This window comes from Cyprinus carpio, chromosome A12, assembly GCF_018340385.1.
Source record: "Cyprinus carpio isolate SPL01 chromosome A12, ASM1834038v1, whole genome shotgun sequence".
Lineage (NCBI taxonomy): Eukaryota > Metazoa > Chordata > Actinopteri > Cypriniformes > Cyprinidae > Cyprinus > Cyprinus carpio.
In genome coordinates this window covers 1,639,337-1,652,936 of record NC_056583.1, presented here as the reverse complement: position 1 = coordinate 1,652,936, position 13,600 = coordinate 1,639,337, and positions in this window count along the sequence as shown.

Sequence of the window (13,600 nt, the reverse complement as noted above, 5' to 3'; positions counted from 1 at the left end):
TTTTTTTTTTTTACTCAGCCAATGCACATCAGGGTTATTATCATTAACTAAAACCATAAAATATTTTCATTACTCGAAATAAACATGAACTGAAATAAAATAAATTAAAAAAATTAAACATTTCATTTAGTTGTCAAGGCAACATTTCTAATTTTTATTTAGTTTAATTTGAAGTACTAAAATAACTAAAACTAAAAACTAATGATAAACAATAATTTCAAAATATATAAAAAAATAAAACTAAAAATTTAAATGAGATATATAAATCCGAACAGAAACAAAAACTATAATAGTATATCAATGAAACTAAAAAACTCTGATGCACATACATATATTGTGCAGTGTTTATTTCTGGTCTTTGAATTAGGTATTTCAGGGACTCTTTTTGCTGGTTACATTGTAAAGCCAGTAGGTAGCAATGAATCAATGAATCATTCACTCAACTGATTCATTCAAAACCCTGATTCCTTCAGGAACAAAACAACTGACTGTCTTAATGAGTGAGTCATTGTTTTCTTCAGTCAACCAATCTGCCCATTTGTTCAAAACAATGATTCATTCCGAAACTTAACAGGTATTTATGAGTGAGTCATTGCACCGTTCACTCAACCAAGTTGTTCAAAAGCACTGACTCATTCAAGAACAAGACAACAAAACTGGAGACACGCTGTAAAGGTTGTGCAGTTGGACAAGAAGTCATTTTTTTAGAATAACCCCACATTAAATCAGCAAAGCAGACCTGCCTAACCAGCTTTGCCAGACTAGGGAACCAGGTTTAAGCTGGTTTTTAGATGGGTAGCTGAATTGTAACTGAGCTCATTTAAGTGACATGTCAACATGAAAGCATCTAAATAAATAATGTAAGTAATCTTTCTTGTAAGTCTAGTTTGATCAGCCGCTAACTAGACTTACTGCATGTTGAAAGTGCAAATCAGAGTAGCAAACGTTGTGGAATTTGCAAATATCATCTTTAAACAGAACAGTATGAGGTGAGTGTGAACCTGTTTTTATTTTATTTATAAAAAGAATCTGCATTTATTTTCATAGCCATCACTACTTCTATTTGCTCTTAGACAGTCATGCATTCCACTAGACCTGCATTCAATTAGCTTTTCTTTAAAGTAGCAAGTCCTAAACTCTTGTTTTTCCCAGGTTTTGATTTTTGTGCTTTGACACAAAATGATACAGGCACAGTTTGCTTTCCCAGTGATCACGGTCCATTTGGAGTCAGAACATTGGTATTTTCTCGTTCGGCTGTCTCGCATCTGTCTCTGTCTTTATCCAAGTGATTTACTGCGGCAGAATGTTGACATCTGCAGATCCCATACAAACCGATCTGCCGTTTCATCACAGAAACAAAAATCAATCATTCTAAAAACTCATCGAAATGGGATTCTTCAAAGCTCTAGACTGTGTATTGTGAGAAAGAATTCTGCCTGTAAATGAATGACTTCACCTAGTTGATTGATGGAGGGAGTTGTGTTATACAGTGGGCTGTATTTTGAGTTTAAAAATGGTTTAGAAGTGGTCGGCCAATCTGTGCACATCTGGCGAGACGCAAGAGTTTTTCAATAGCTCCGCAACAATAACTGGCAGTAAATAACGGTGTGAGTTTTTATGATGTGTCTTAGGCTGATATCCATGCTTAAGACATAAAACAGCTCTTTAAAAGAAAATTCAGTCTGAAAAGTTGATGGGCAACCTTGTAATCAAATCAGCCTAATTACAAGCACTCATTGCCATTTCCAATCCATAACTGTCACATGATTTCAATAAAAAAGAGGATATTTTATTCTGCCCTTTTCTTTTCCTTTTCAGTACAGTTTTATGAGTTACCAGTACTTGAACAAATGTTTCTTTGTTTGCAGGAAATGTCAACCATACAGGCTGCTCTCTGGCATTGTAAAACTGAAATAATTATATAAATTTTGGCAACCTGTGCTACAGAATTATTTCTGTAAGAGTTTAGGCCAGTATGATCGCAGGCGTCTAATGAGGTAAAGGTCACAGCAGTGTTGGACGGGAATGAACTCAACGTGAGGCTGAGGTTTTCATAAAGATTTTCTATGGTGCACTATTTTGTGGCTGTTGCCTTCAAACAAGTAGCTGCATGTGTCAACACACCGAAATATAATTTCTTTGTGTGGCTTTTACTTTATGATACAGTGTTTGTAATATTGTGATAATTCAGGAAGGTGCCAGCACTAGACTAGATTTAATTTTTAAAGGAATAGTTCACTCAAAAATGAAAATGAAAAGATGTAGATTTATGGGAACAGATTTGGATAAATGTAGCAATGCATCACTTGCTCACCAATGGATGCTCTGCAGTGAATGGGTGCCGTCAGAATGAGAGTCCAACAGCTGATAAAATGTTAAAATGTCTTGATGGATTTTTTCCAGATGTTCACTGATGGACTGGAGTGCTGTGGATTACTTGTGGATTATTGTGATGTTTTTATCAGCTGTTTGGACTCTCATTATGACGGCACCCATTCACTGCAGAGCATCCATTGCTGAGACACTGATGCAATGCTACATTTCTACAAATCTGATGAAGAAACAAACTCATCTACATCTTGGATGGCCTGAGGGTGAATACATTGTCTGCAAATTTCATTTTTGGGTGAAATATTTCTTTAAAATATCTAATATTGTGCCTTATATTACATAATATTGATCTTGCGTGTCACATATATAAAATGGAATCCAGCTATGTTAAATAATGATCAGTGGTTTGTTCGGTTCACTGAGATGTATTTCTGATATTTATAATTGTGATGAAACACTGGGTCATTGTTTCACACCAGAATGGAGGCAGTAGGGGGTCCCATCAGGAAATTCCTGTCCTCCTTTGAATGTTTTATTAGCCAGGCTAGTGAGTGTGTGCAGGTTAGAAAATTCACCCCTCACCACAAAACCACACCAACTTATATGTGCTTAGATTGAAGCAGACATGGGGGTCCAACTGGCTATGAGCTTCTGTGAGTTTTCATGTGAAAAAAATGAGACTTTAGTAAGCAGTCAGTGATAATATCAAGCTTCTAAAAGCCCCTGGATCAGGGCCGGTCCGTGGGTTTTTGAGACCCCGGGCCAAATCATGAAAATGGGCCTCACCAGCGTAAAATAATTTGAGGAAAAATCCATTCAGCAGTGCATTGTGATTCTTTCTTTAATGATTCTGAAACAATCCACAAAATACAAGAATCAGAAGTCTCTAATTTTCAACTTTAATGATTGAGTCAGTGTAAATACTGGCAGCAGAAAAAAAAAAAAAAGATAAAATACATTTTCATTTATAAGCAATGCATTTTTTATATTTGCTCTAAATATTCAGTTTTTATCATTAAATGTTAAGCTTTCTTTACAAATTGTTTACCCAAAGAAAATATGAAACAAGTTGAAAACTGTGTAACTATAATATAACTCTAACTGTAATTAATTGTAAACTGTATTTAATATATGCACACTTGCTGGAATCTTACCAATGCTTTCAAGATTTTTTTTTTGACCAATTATTATTCTATTGACAAATCAATAGAATATGCAGTTACAGTGTATCTGTAAAATACATAATCGAAATCCAATCATTTAAAGTACAGGTTTGCGGTTTTTCAGCCAGCTTTGTATTATGCAATGCTGGTAATATGAACAATAAATGAACAATGTGTATTATTGCTCTTTGTTACCTGCACGCCAGATTTACTTATTTGTCTGAAAAGTAAAAAAAAAGTGTCATTTGGCAGACCTTTGACCGCTCCATCCCAGTGTTATTTTACTATCATTAATATACTATTATAAGTTTTTTAAAAAAATATTTTGCATTCATTTTTATTTGTATATTTTCTGTTTTCGTTTTAATTTCAGTTAAAGTTTTAGCAAATGTGTTGTATATTTTTCATTTGCATTGTTTTATTTATAGTTAAATTTTTTCTTATATATATATATATATATATATATATATATATATATATATATATATATATATATATATATATATATAATATATATTAGTTTTAATTTTAGTTTAACTATAATAACCCTTCTCCATCTTTACTGTTGAGCTCTACCTTAAGAAGTGCTTTTGTTTGTGTGTAAAGGTTTTAACTTGAAGACAAATGATCACTTATTTTAGGTTACTTGACAACATCTGTCCAGCGCATAAATATATAGACTCTATAAATGTTTATTTAAAGCAACAAATTCAACAGGTGCAAAACTATGTGAATATGAGTTTCAGTGTGCATGCATTGTATGAATTTCCTGTGTGTATTACTGTTACTGGTTTACTTAACTGGTTGTTTTGATAGTCCTGGCTGTTGTGTTTTAATGTAAGGTATGACTGATTGCTACCAGTGTAGAATGGGTGAAGTGCCTTGGAATAGAAATCTTCTCATTTATTACGAACCAACTCACGGGGCCCCAATTAGGGCTCTGCTTGAGTCTGAACGTGGATGTGTTCACTTCAGGAAAACTTTTAAGAACTCAGAAGCAACGTATGGAGCATGTCTTTCATCATTCCCCTGTCAAACCTCTTGATAATGCAATGAAGATCTATTCGCTGCGAGAGAGGTGACGTCGTTCCTGAGGACTGAAGGCATGCAGTGGGAGTACGACTGACTGCAGCTCTCACCGTATTGCTTGCAGTTTTAGCCGGCGATGTGAATAACATGCGCTCGCTCTGACGTCAGCGAGAGAAAGGTGTCTTGAAGTTCAGTCCTCCGTGTATTGAGCTGGCTGAAAAAAGGATGCCGCATAAGTCAGGAGATTGAAACGACCTCTCAACAAGCTCACACTCTCGCTAAGCTGGAAAAACAAGGAGCATATTTCTCAGCTTTTGTGAACCATAAAGTCTGCTGTTAATAATGGCACACTGATGTGGTTTGGCTCCTTCTCACTAATATGTCACTGTCTGGACGAGGCTTAACGGGTATTTCGGGGTGACATGCGGATCTCTGAGTGGTGAAAACTAAGATCACTACTGAATCTCTTGGTGCGAGTTCACTTACATGCCCAGATTTATCCTCTGAACTTGAGCTTAGACCACCAGGTGAAGAAACAATAACGATATTACGACAGGAAAGCTTCCAGAAACTCCCGGTTCGCACCTACTCTGGATAATTTTCACGCAAACTTATTTGTCATTCCCTATCTCTTTTTTTCCCACCCACATTATAGTCTTCTCTCTCATATTGTGATCTTTCTTTATGCCTTGACTCAAAACGCCTACTTTTTTAAAGTCTCTATGGCCTCTTTAGTTCCTATTCTAGCACTGCTCCTGTTTAGTTTAATGTTAGTAGTTAAAATGTAGCATTCATTATGCCAAAATAAAATCATTTCCATCCAATCAATCAAATTTATGGCTCATATCCTGTCACATCAGTCTCCGTATTTCTTTGCTTTTCTTGCCTTTCCATGTAAATGTCATGCATTTTTCAAGTTTTAATTGAATTAAATTTAAGTAAATAATCAGGTGACAGTCTGAAAATAGACTTTGGTTTGTGTTGGAAGTTTATGCATCAGTTTTCAGAAAATGCACACAATATTTCAAGTCTTCTGTGATGGAAAGATCAACATTGAAGTCCTTGGTCTCACTTGCATTCATGTTTAGATTTAAAAATACCATTGGTTCTTATGTATGTTGTAGTCAAATGTGACACTCAATTTTAATATGCATCCTTTCAAAATTGGGTCTTTTTATCATTAAAAGTTATTGTGAAATGGTGATAGTGGTGAATTGATTATTTCAGTCCTAAAAAAAGCTGAAGGTTCTTTCGGCTCTTCATGGACTCTGGTTCTGGGACGGTCCATCATCATCACAGTAAGATCTCTGTTGCAAAGACAAAGCAGACGTTGCCTGCTGGGAAGTCGTCTAGGCAGGAGCAGGAATTTGTCCCCAATCACTCTGTCATGTTGTCACTTCCCCTTTTTGGGAATCAAAAGAGAAACAATATGGCAACTGTACTGGGTGAAGTTTCAGCAAGTATACGTCATCCAGTAGCATGCAGATCTCCATCTCTGTCTTAAAAGGACAGTTCACACAAAAAATGAAAACTGTGTCATTACTTATTCACCCTTATATCTTTATAAACCTGTATGAAAATATTTTGAAAAAAGTCACAGTATTTTTTCATACAATGAAAGTTAATCAGGTCCAATGTTGTTTAGGACCCCATTGACTTCCATTGTTTGGACAAAAACAGTTCTTTTGTGCTCCACAGTAGGAATAACGAAAAATATTTTTTTTATTTTGGGTGAAATGTCTCTTGTGAAAAATTAGTACACATGAGCATACTTTTAAAAAGAGTACTTATTATGAAAAAAATATACTTTAAAAATATATATTTAAATGCAAAGTAAATGTAATGTTAACTGCATGAACAGATAAATAAGTAATGCTTTGATTTTTTATTAATTGTTTCTTTAAGAAAATACTTTTTTATTTTTCTTGTTTATTCCCAAAAATCCCACTGATGTTATGGCTTTGACTATTTTCTAAGCTAAGCTTAATAACGAAATAACGAAAAATAAATTTTTATTTTGGGTGAAATGTCTCTTGTGAAAAATTAGTACACATGAGAGTACTTATTATGAAAAAAATGTACTTTAAAAATATATATTTAAATGCAAACTAAATGTAATGTTAACTGCATGATATTTAAATTTTACATTTATATGAAATGCAATCAGTTAAATTTAAATATTCACATGAAGTATTAAGTATGTATTTATATGTCATTTTGTAATTACTGTCAAGCATTTATAGTAAACTTAAATATACTTTAATGTCATTTTTATTGTAACTTCTGTCATATTCAAATATATTTTAATTATGCATTATTTTGTTATGATTAAGTTGCAATTTAATTTAAAACATATTAATTTTAAATGTTTCATCAAATAACACCCTACAGTTAAAATTATGAAGACCTTTAGTATGTAATTCAACACATCAAAGTGTACAAGAATGTTAAAACATTAAAACATAAGGATTTAAAAAGTAAAACATTTAATTGGACATTATTTTAAAGTTTACTTTTTAAAAGTGTACTGAAGTGTGTACTCACTTTAAGTGACCTTTTATATCATTAATATTATCTTACAAGTACAGTTTTTTTTATATATATATACTTTAAAGATTTGAAGTACACTGCAAGTGCACATTCAATTCAATTAAGTGCACTTCTTTTTCACAAAGGGTCCCTTTAAGAGCAGTTTTAATAGTCATTTTAATATGTCAGGGGTTGTGATGTGACTTGACTTTGGTTGGACACCAAGTAAGAGCAGAAGCATAAAATGCAATGACCAAAGAACCAAGACGGTCTTAAACGAGCTCTAGGTAATAGCTGTGTTTGCTGTAGGAGCACTGATTATGAAGCCCTTTCAGTAAAGTATATTGAACATGTCACTGCACACGGAGAGAAACAGACAAAAGAAACCCTTGTTATCGTGAATCATTAGGATTCACCCAAAGCACATGTAAAAGTCACTTTCTTCCTCTGCTTTGTCTCGTTATTCTACAGTCAAAGTCATAAAGTTTTTTTCTTTTTTTTCTTTACAAGCTTCTCTTCCCTCATCCATTAAACCCATCTCTCCTCTCCAGAACGTTCTGCTTGATCAGACATGAGCACAAAAGAGCCACAGTTGCATTCGGCCCGTTCTCTTGCTTGCTGAAAGGTAAAGGGGGTTTTGTCAGTGCCTCGCAAAAGTTATAGTTTACAGACACTGTTTGCTGTCCGTCAGCTCTTAAGAGTCGATTTAGAAAGTGCCTAAATTTGACTTGATATTTTCCAGACTTTTTATAATCAGCTGTTGCACCATATTTGATATGTAAGGTCTAAATATGCGTTTTGCATTACATATAATGTAAAATATGTCTGGTTCAGTTTTTCGAAAACTAAAGTGTGCACTTATTTAATAACAATCAGTTTTTTTTTAAGCATTCAAACCCCTTCAAGTTTAGGTAAGAGCTTTTGAAGTGTAAATATTTCAGTATATTGAACTGGAAAACATGAAAATCTGAAGTAAATTTATAATATATCATATTTCACAAAGCTCGCACTGTAGCAGAAACAAAATTCAATTGCTTCCAGCTTAGCTTAGAAAATAGCCAAAGCCATAACATCAGTGGGATTTTGGGGAATAAACAAGAAAAATAAAAAAGTATTTTCTTAACGAAAAAAATAAATAAAAAATCAAAGCATTACTTATTTATCTGTTTATGGAAAATCTGTAATGAATAACAGCTATCACGCAAGAGCGCCGATTCGGTGTTGCTGGGGAGCTGATTTTGCATGTGAAAACATTGCATGAGTTTTTTAGAAGGAGTTGATTCAGTTGACGTTTGGCCAGAAGTGGCCACAGGCTGTTTTTCTTCAGCGAGAACTTGCATCGCCCATTAACTTGCAAAATTACACCCAAAATTGACCATAATTATCTCAACGGCGACTACATACTTTGTACACTGGATGTACACCTCCACAAAAGATGCGACGTGTTTATGATTTTGCTCATTGATATGATGTTTTGTTTCTAAGCCACCAGAGCACAGCTTGAGGAATGGAAGTGTATAATGTAAAGACAAAGGCTGTTTTAGAGCTGTTTGTTTTTGGGGAGCAGCAGGGGTGTGTATGTGGCTCGGGAGTTTTGCCAGACTGGAGGCCTGCGGTCGTCCTCTTGACCACCCATAGAAACTTTCTCCTGATAACTCAGGCCCACCACAGAGCCTGCGTCCAAATCAGCGCATTTTAACACACACAGAATAGAATTGAGCATGTGATCTAGCTGTTATTCTGCTCTCTTTGTTTTTGCCGTAATGCTTAAACTTCTAGTGCTGCTTGTGTGGAAGGCGAGTTTGTTCCTTTATTATTTATTTAAATGAAATGTATGTACTATATTTTAATTAATGATATAGGATCCGTAATATAGGACAATGTTTTTTTATTTCATATTTTCTATTTTAGGGGATTTTATGATACTAAATTATATTTATTATAATTATAATCCATTTATTACCCTTTAACCACTTTTTTTGAGTATAAACCTGAAAATGATATTTCCGACTTAAACTGTAGTAAATATTGTAAGTTTTTGAGCACAGACTTAAGTTTGGTCTCTTTTTGAAGAAGACACTTGACAAAATTTCTGAGGTGAAAAAGAAAAAAAAAAATCTTGTAGAAGTTTAAGCTGATATTGTGAAAAATGCACAAAAATAAAAAAATTTAATTTTATGTGAAATATATATTTTCCAAAACTTGGTAAAACTAACTGAAAATCAAGCCCATAAATCTAAACAAGCTGTGTACCAAATTTAAGGTTGACATAAAAAAAAAAAAAAATCAAATTGTTTGGGCTTTGTACCAAAAGTTTCCACTAGACAAAATTTGCTTCCCATTCGATTCCAGTGCAGTCATTTTTAACCTTTGTGTGTGTGTGTGTGTTCACATAGCAAGTGCTAAAACCTTTTGTATCATTCTGATGAAGTACTGTACATAAGATACTTACATTTACATTTAATCATTTAGCAGACGTGTTTATCCAAAGCGACTTACAAATGAGAACAGTAGAAACAATCAGATCAACGAGAAAACAACAACGGTATACAAGTGCTATGACAAGTCTCAGTTAGTCTAGTACAGAACACGTAGCCAGGTTTTTTTTTTTTTTTTTTTTGTTAGAATATGATAGACAAAAAAAGAAAAAGGTAAGTACTAGTATTAGTTGGTTAAGTGCAAGCGAAAAAAAGATGAGTCTTTAGATGTTTTTTAAAATGAGTAAAGACTCAGCTGTTCGAATTGAGATCGGGAGGTCATTCCACAAGCTGGGAGCAGTCCAGGAAAAAGTCTGTGAGAGTGATTTTGAACCTCTTTGGGATGGCAACACAAGGCGATGCGTTCACTTGCAGAACGCAAGCTTCTGGAGGGCGCATAAGATTGAACTAGTGAGTTTAGGTATGTTGGTGCCGTGCCAGTGGTCGTCTTGTAGGCGAGTATCAGTACCTTGAATTTGATGCGAGCGGCTACTGGTAGCCAGTGTAACCTGATGAGGAGAAGAGTAACATGAGCTGTTTTTGGCTCATTGAAGACAACCCTCACTGCTGCATTCTGGATCAGATGCAGAGGCTTGATAGTACATGCAGGAAGGCCCGCCAGGAGAGCATTGCAATAGTCCAGTCTGGAGAGAACAAGAGCTTGGACAGGAAGTTGGGTGGCTTGCTCTGACAGGAAGGGTCTAATCTTCCTAATGTTGAATAAGGCAAATCTACAGGACCGGGTCGTTGTAGCAATATGGTCTGTGAAGCTCAACTCCTAGGTTTCTGGCTGTCCTGGAAGGAGTTATGGTTGATGAACCCAGCTGTATAGAGAAGTTGTGATGAAACAATGGGTTAGCTGGAACCACCAGCAGTTCAGTCTTAGTAAGGTTGAGCTGAAGGTGATGGTCATTCATCCAGCTAGAAATGTCACTCAGACAGGCTGAAATGCGAGCAACTACCGTCGGGTCATCTGGTTGGAATTAGAAGTAGAGTTGAGTGTCATCAGCATAGCAGTGATAGGAAAAGCCATGCTTCTGAATGACAGATCCTAATGACGTCATGTAGATGGAGAAGAGAAGTGGTCCAAGTACTGAGCCTTGAGGAACCCCAGTAGCAAGTTGTTGTGACTTAGAAACCTCACCCCCTCCAAGACACCATGAAGGATCTATCAGAAAGGTAGGAGTTAAGCCACTGGAGTGCGGTTCCAGAGATGCCCATCTTTCTGAGGGTGGACAGGAGAATCTGGTGATTAACAGTGTCAAAAGCAGCAGACAGGTCCAGCAAAATGAGTACTGAGGATTTTGAAGCTGCTCTTGCCAGTCGCAGGGCTTCAGTAACCGAGAGCAGGGCAGTCTACTTTGCTTTAGATGCTTTGATATTTCTGGAGTTGATGAGACGGGTCGGAGTTCATTTTGAGATCTCTCTTGTTTAATTGCAGACTGTTTCTTGGCAAATGGGTGCACAGCTTGAGACATTATTGCAATTTCTTTTATAACTGTAGAGAAGATATGTGAGATTACTGGAGCATTTCATTTGTGGAAGAAAAATATGAAAAGCAGGAATTTTCAGCAAAAGTCTCCATTTGTTCTCACTTTAATTACATCTCACAAATGAGATTTTAAGTCATGCAAATTGTGTGAATGTTTCCCTTCAGAGGTCATCATGAAGCATGTTTTTCTTGTGATGTCAAAAAATGTAATTTGCTCTTCTGAAATGACTTTACTTTTACAGTGTCACTAACAGAATAATGGTAGCCAATAGACAAATAACTTACGTATTTAACCATTGTATTAATAAACTTTGCATTATGTCTGGCTCTATTCAAACATGTGCCACCCACTTTTTAACTAATTTTTTTTTTTCTCATTGATTAAGGAAGGAGAATGGGCTTCACATTCACATTTTGTTTTCATCCAACAGGAAGTGCTTTGGGATGAACAGTTTTTCCAGGTTTTTCAATATTATCAATAATCTTGGTCATTAAGCTCTCATTAATGAACATTAATGGTTCTCTTTCAAAAGGTCAGGGATGGTAAGTTTCTTCTGTTCACCGAGGCTGCATTTATTTGATCAAAAATACAGTAGAATCAGTAATACTTTTACTATTTCAAATAACTGTTCTCTATGTGAATATCTGTTAAAATGTAATTTATTTCTGTGATGCGCAGCTGAATTTCCAGCCAGTCTTCAGTGTCACATGATCTTCAGAAATCATTCTAATATTCTGATTTGCTCCTCAATAAATATTTCTGATTATTATCAATGTTGAAAACAGTTGTGCTGTCCAATATTTCTGTGGAAACGGTCATACAATATTTTATTAAGGATTCTCTGATGAATAGAAAGTTTAGAAGTATACCCTTTATTAGAAATGGAAATCTTTTGTCTTTACTGTCAATTTAATGCATCCTTAAAATAAAAAAATCTTACTGACACAGACTCTTAGACTAAAGACATAATGTGATGGCACAGAGGCTTCACCCAAACTAACCCAGGCTGTTCCTGTCGACTGTACTATAATAGTGCTGTTATTCCAGTGAGCTAATGGCAGATGGAGCTCTTTCCAGCAGTCGTGTTGGTATCATGACCTGCTTCTCTGTTGTCACTCGACAAGCAATGGAAATATGCGGTTTCATCACACCACTCCCAGGATTCAAGAAAAAACTCCATGAAGTTCTGAGGAGAGATAATTGAGCTGAATGCGGAGCCAGACTTACTGCTGTCGCTGCCATGTTTGACATGTATTTGGAATAGTTACGAATGTTCTCACAATCTCTCGGATAGCCAAATGACAGTGAGAAATAAACAGTCTCATTTTTGTTTCTTCATTCATGCATTTATTATGGTTATTTTTGGAGCTCTGGACTCTTGAAAGCTTGAAGCAAATCATGACGCTGGAACCAGAATGTTGCATTTATCATAAAGAGATATACATGCATATTTTGACGTTTTATTTTCACAAAAGTTTTTTTAAACATTTTTTGAAAAGCTTTTAATATATATATATATATATTTTTTAAGTAAATTTAATTTGATGCAGACACCAAAATAGGATGTGTGACCCTATTTGCACACACTTAAGTTAAAATGTTGCAATTAGATAAAACCATCAAACCAAGTTTAAGTTGTCAGGTTTCACTTGGTTTTATAATGGTTTGTCATGTAATGCAATGCGATTCATACATTAGTGTGACTTAATAGCTTAAAATATTTTTTTGCAGTAACTGCATCTGGAATGTTTTTCTGTGACACCCTTGGGATTGTTTATGAATCACACTTCTGATTCCTGATGGCATTTACTTTGTATCCTTCTTATTGACTATGTTAAGGCTCAGTCTGCAGAACTGGTCTCAGATCAGCTGCACACGGTCAGTACTGTGTGGTCAGTGGCTGATAGCAGACATGTGTGCGGTCTCGTCCAGATGGTAAGGTCAGTTCTCGTTCCAGGTGAACTCTAATTAGCTTCACTTCCTCCCTACAGTCACTGCTTGCGCTCTGCAGTTTCCCAACAATAAAAAACGGGCATCCATACTAAAAGATCTAAGGCCACCCAAAACCGTCCCAGTGTGGAAATGAATGCGAACGTTTATTGGGAGCGACATCATTTTATGAACTGCCATTGACAGATACAGCAGAGTGATTTATTCCTCTGGCTCACCGGCGTCTCCTGCGGGACACATTACAGAATACTGAGGTTATAGAGGATGTAAAACAAACCCACAGTGTCATCATGTAAGCCTTGTTAAAGCACAGGACCTCCTCTCGTGCTTTAGGTGGTTCCTCGCCTTTCTGAAGAGTATGGGGCCGTTCACATGGAGCCACTCTTGTGTTCGAGAACAGCTGGACAAAGCAGATCACTGGGGTCTCAAACTGTGTGTTTAAAAGCTGGATTCCTTTAACTTTACACAGTATCTTGAAAAAACAGCACTTATCGCACACACACACACACACACACACACACACACACACACACACACACACACACACACACACACATATATATATATATATATATATATATATATATATATATATATATATATATATATATGTAAATACATAAAAAAG